Below are 6000 nucleotides of genomic sequence, written 5' to 3'. Positions count from 1 at the left end.
GGAGGGTTCTGGAAGGTCGTAGTCTGAGCAACGGGCGTCGACCGAGGGCAACCGCCCAAAGAATTCATCGGTGTTCGGAGAATTGCAGGAGAGACTGTGGAGAGCTGTGCAGTTAAGGTGTTCCAGCAAATTGTGCTGGTAGCAGGTAGCGCGCTGACCCTTCCGGACTGCGGCGGGATCAAGCGGCTCTACAAAACGGGCCGTGCAGCGTCGCCGGGAAAAGAAAACGAGAGAGAGGGTGGCGCGCACAGGGCGCGGTCGGTGCTCAAGAACAGGGCAGCGGAGAGAAACTGAATGGGGGAAGGAAAGTGAGACGCGCCGACGCTGTGGGTCGCCGCCATTACCCCGTAGAACGCTAGGAGCAGCGTGGCAGCAAGGGGAAGAAGCAAAAGCGCGGGAGGTGCCATTTTATTCCATTGGGGAAGAAGCAAAAGTGCGGGAGGTGCCATTTTAAGTCACCCAAGATGCCGAAAAGTGGCAGTATCACTGCTTTCGACAACGAGGTAGAAGACTGGACCACGTATGTGGAAAGAATTGAAGTGTACTGCAAGGCAAATGAGGTGGCGATGGAAAGAGAGCGTCGGTATTATTAAATCTGATGGGTGCGAGTACGTACGGCCTATTGTGGAATTTAATTACCCCAGCTAAACCAATGGAGAAAAGTTTTGAGGAGATTGTTCATATCTTACAGGAACACCTAAGCCCTACACCACTGCTGATAGCTGAAAGATTCAAGTTCCATAAAAGAAACCAGCACAAAGATGAGAGCAATGCTGACTATCTGACGGAACTATGCAAGTTATCGAAGCACTGCCAGTTCGGAGCAGGACTGGCAGACACCTTACGGGATAAGTTTGTCTGTGGGCGCCAGAGTGAAGGAACCCAGAAACGACTACTTTCAAAAAAGGACCTGACGCTAGAACAGGCTTTCAGCGTGGCAGTATCCTACGAAGCAGCAGCACGGGGAGCTGCGGAAATACAACAGAAACCACAAGAATACAGCGCTAACGAAATGGCGTATGGAGCAGAAAAGTGCTATTGCTGCGGCAGAACAACCCATGAGCAGAAGGACTGCTGGTTTAATGACAAAATATGCAGGCAATGCGGAAAAATGGGACCTATAGCAAGAGTCTGCAGGTCGGGAAAGAAAACCGACACGACAAGAACTACTAAGGAGCAGTACAGGAAAGTAAAGAAACTGACAGACAGTAGTTCAGAAGATCAGGAGAGTGATAAGGACTCCGGGAGCAGGAGACTAAGTTATTTAAAGTTACACAGCATGATCGCAAAGGAAGATCACCAAACCATTTGGGTCACCCTCATGATAGCAGGGTCCCCAGTAAAGATGGAATTGGACACAGGATCAGCCCTAACTGTCATGAATCGATGAGACTATGAGCGGCTATTCTCACACATACCCTTAAAGGACACGCCCATTGTATTGAAGACATACACGGGGCAAAAGGTCTACCCCAGAGGAAAAATAATGGTGCCAGTTGAATATAACGGAAAGGAAACACAGAAACTATACATGTATATACTACGAGATGGAGGACTACCATGATTGGGACGTGAATGGGTCCGAAAAATACAATTGGATTGGCATTCCATTCTGGCACTAACTGTGACTGACAAAAATGATGATGACGTCGCACCTGGACGTCTGTCACAAATTCTATCTGACGCGGAAGAGGTGTTCCAACAAGGACTTGGGACTCTAAAAGGAGTAAAGACAACCATAAAGATTGAGGATAACGGAACCCCAAAATTTTTCAAGGCCAGACCGGTGCCATACGCGATCCACCCAGCCATTGAAGCTGAACTGGAGAGTCTGGAGCATTCGGGGGTGCTGTCTAAGGTGGACTGGAGCGAGTGGGCCACACCCATTGTTCCTGTAATGAAGAAAGCATTGAGCAGCACATCTGGGGAACCAAGGAAGGTTCGCATCTGTGGGGACTTCAAGGTGAGTGAACCCAGTACAGTATCCACTTCCGCGGATAGAAGATATTTTCGCCTCACTATCTGGAGGGAAACGTTTTACAAAGATTGATCTGGCTCAAGCGTATCTACAAATGGAGGTGGAAGAAGCATCTAGGAAGTATCTCACGATAAACACTCACAAAGGTCTTTACCAGTATAATCGACTGGTATTCGGAGTAGCATCAGCTCCGGCGATATGGCAAAGAGCGATGGAACAAGTCCTGCAAGGGATTCCGGGGACTCCGTGTTACTTGGACGACATCCTAGTGACAGGTGGAGATGACAGTGAACACCTTGCCAACCTAGAGCAGGTGCTCACTAGACTAAGAGAACATGGGCTATGAGCCAATTGCCCCAAGTGCGAGTTTTTTAAGAAACAGATATCGTATTGTGGCCACGTGATTGATGAAGAGGGGTTACATAAGTCCCGACAAAATTGAAGCAGTGGTTAAGGCTCCAGCGCCTGAAAATGTGTCGCAACTGAGGTCATTCCTCGGATTGGTGAATTACTACCATAAGTTTTTGCCGAATTTGTCCACAATTCTGCACCCACTGAACGCCCTACTACAAACTGGAGTAGCATGGAAATGGAGCGATGAATGTAAGCGGACCTTTCAGAAGAGTAAAGACCTAATCACTTCAAGATAAGTATTGGCTCACTACAACCCATCACTACCGATAAGACTGGCGTATGATGCGTCTCCCTACGGCATTGGAGCGGTACTGTCACATAAATTCCTTGATGGTTCAGAGAGGCCGATAGCTTTTGCGTCAAGCTCGTTAACTTCAGCCGAGCGTAACTACGCCCAGATTGACAGAGAGGCCCTCAGCCTGGTGTGGGGGGTGAAGAAGTTCAATCACTACCTGCACGGTCAGAAATTTACTCTAATAACTGATCATCAACCTCTTGTCTCCATTTTTAACACTCAGCAGGGCGTCCCGATAATGACAGCACAACGGCTACAGAGGTGGTCCCTTTTCCTAGGGGCACACCAATATGACATCGAGTACAATGGAACTAAACAGCATGGGAATGCTGATGGATTGTCGCGCCTACCGTTGCCGACGATGGAAGAAGCACCTGCAGTGGATCCTGTGGAGATATTCCACTCGACCATAGTCGAATGTCTACCTGTGACGAATGCAAACATAGAAAAGGAAACACGAAATGACCCGACACTCTCCTGGGTCTATGATTTAACGGTGAAGGGACGGCCAGCACATGGCGAACCACTGCTACCAGCATTCTCGCCGAGAAGAGAACAGCTGTCAGTGTGCAGAGGAACCTTGATGTGTGGATCCAGAGTAGTAATTCCACCCAAATTGAAGGATAGAGTGCTCAATGAGCTTCGTGAGGGTCATCTGGGAGGGGTAAAAATGAAGAACTTAGCCAGAGCGTTTGTGTGGTGGCCAGGAATCGATAGAGAAATCAAAGAGATGACCAAGAGCTGTACAGGATGCCAGAAGGTCCAAAACGCCCCACCACAAGCCCCTCTACATCCATGGGAGTGGCCCTCATCTCCACGGCAAAGGGTGCACATTGATTTTGCTGGTCCATTTATGGACTTGATATTTTTAATTGCGGTGGATGCACATTCAAAGTGGCCAGAGGTAATAAAAATGTCCTCAACCACCACAGAAAAAACTATCACAGTCTTACGAACCATATTCGTCAGAAATGGGCTGCCTGAACAGATTTGCTCCGACAATGGACCACAGTTTGTGTCTGAAGAGTTCCGGAGGTTCTTAAAGAACAATGGTGTTAAGCATTACACATCCGCCCCATATCATCCAGCCACCAATGGATTGGCTGAGAGGTTCATTCAAACATTCAAGAAGGCTATCAAGGCAATGTGTAATGAAGACATACCCCTACAAAACAAGGTGGATAACTTCTTGTTTGCCTACCGGAATGCGACACATGCGGTTACCAACTAAACTCCAGCCATGATGTTCTTCAATCGAAGACTACGATGCCACTTGGATTTGGTTAAGCCAAACATCAGAAGAGATGTGGAGAACAGGCAGTTTCAGAATATGAATGAAAGGCCGACCAGGAGTTTTAAGATAGGTCAACCAGTTTTGGCCCGGGACTACCGCACAGAGAAATGGCAGCCAGGAACGATCTGCACATGGCAAGGACCCCTAATGTATACCGTGGATGTTGGCGAGGGCATTGTAAGACGCCATGCTGACCAGATTCTAGAGTCACTGGAAAACGTCAATTCCACACCACGATCCGATACACCTGGTGATGAAACCGAAGTACCAATTGCATCTACCTCAGAATCGGTGATATTGGAAGCAGACGAACCAAACAATGACGTTGATCCCAAATCAACTTTGCCAGAAGAACCTGATACCCCAAAGAGGCGTTATCCAGACAGAATCAGGAAGCCTCCTCAAAGACTGAACTTATAATTGCTTAACTTCAGCTAATGTATCTAGCAACTGTAATTGTAAATGTTATTTAATTATTAATCGAATGTTATGTACTGTTTAGCTAAAAAGGGGAGGAATTGTAGTGTATGTACTTTGCAGAAGGAACTATATTCTGCAGCCCCTGTATACTGCAGTACCAGTAGTGACCACCCCTGTATATAAGCCTGTGTAGTAACTTTGCATAGTTAGTTCCAGTTTGTCTCCACTCAGTAAAGACCTGTTGTAACCAACTCCTGCAGTCCGTGTCTCAATTACACACGGACATAATAATCCAGATCAAAATTTTTTTTTAATTTTTTTTTTTAGAAACTAACCAGTATCAGTTGGAAAAGAAAGAAACGATAGCCACATTAACAAAGAAACAATTACCCATGCCTTGTAAACATTCAAATTCATTCTCTTCCAGGCACATTGGCAACTGTGACTTCAAGGCTGAAGCTCATCTTTTGTAAAACAATTAACAAACTTAAAACAACACATGCTTGTCCATCCTTCAAGACAAGTCTTCAAAGGGTTAAACAGCTTTTAGCTCTCTGTACAAAAGAGTGGGTGGAGCTAAAACACACCAGACCTTTTTTTTTTAAGGACAGACTTTCAGACAAACAGAATACTGTAACTTCTTAAACATCCAGAGTCAAGAAAACTTTCACACTTTAACACACACTTTCAAACAAACTGAGATCCCAGCACTTTTTAAGGTTCCTTTCACTCAGCAATCGTGTTTTATTTGTTTCAGCACAGACGTTAATAACTTCCGTGTCAGTAAAACTTTAGGTTTCTCTTTCTGAATCATCCAATCAATCTCCTCACTATCATTCCTTCCACTGTGCACTGACCTGGTCTTCATTACAGCGGCACACTTGGCACCTACCTTTTTAACTGTTCCACTAACTCCTCTTTTTCCCTCTCCAGTGTGGCCCCAATCTTACACATTTTTCAGGTGGTCCTGACAAAGAACCACTACCGTTCTCTCCTCCTTATTCTTGCTCTCCTTACTCCACCATTCTTTCTGTCGGTTGGGAACCCATTCAGGATTCCAGCTTCCTTTTCCATTCTTTTTATTAACTTGTCATCATATCCCTTTTTTTTTTAAAGCATCTTTTCCTTAACTTTCTCATACTTATCGCGCACAAATTCATACAGCAAGTTACATTACGCCGTCCTGTTTGTCCGTCGATTTCTTTCCCGGCCATTTTCTAGCCGCTCGGGAATTTCCGTGAGGTTTTCTCACTTCCCCGGGGTCTTTTTATCCCGTCCCTATCGGAATTTCTGTTATCGGATACTATCGCATACAAACTAGTACAGGCGTTTAGATCTTTTGGTGTCCTTTTTGTTCGCCATCCTTTTAGGGTGGATTTGCTAGTTCCCCCCTCATTTGTTACCTCCGGGACTCCCCCGGACCTCCCCTGGACCCGTTACCTCCGGGACTCCCCTGGACCTGTTACCTCCGGGACTCCCCCGGACCTTCAGGGACCTTTCCCTACTTATGCGGTTTTAATTCCGCCTAGATTGGATTCTCCCTATATCCAATCCTATATAACCCGAGCTCCTCAACTTATTCATTTTCATTTTTACAAT

The sequence above is a fragment of the Somniosus microcephalus genome, chromosome 2, assembly GCF_052327205.1.
Source record: "Somniosus microcephalus isolate GS21.2 chromosome 2, FLI_Smic_1.0, whole genome shotgun sequence".
In the NCBI taxonomy this organism is placed as follows: Eukaryota; Metazoa; Chordata; class Chondrichthyes; order Squaliformes; family Somniosidae; genus Somniosus; species Somniosus microcephalus.
The sequence above is the reverse complement of the archived record's forward strand: the minus strand, read 5'-3'. Positions refer to the sequence as shown.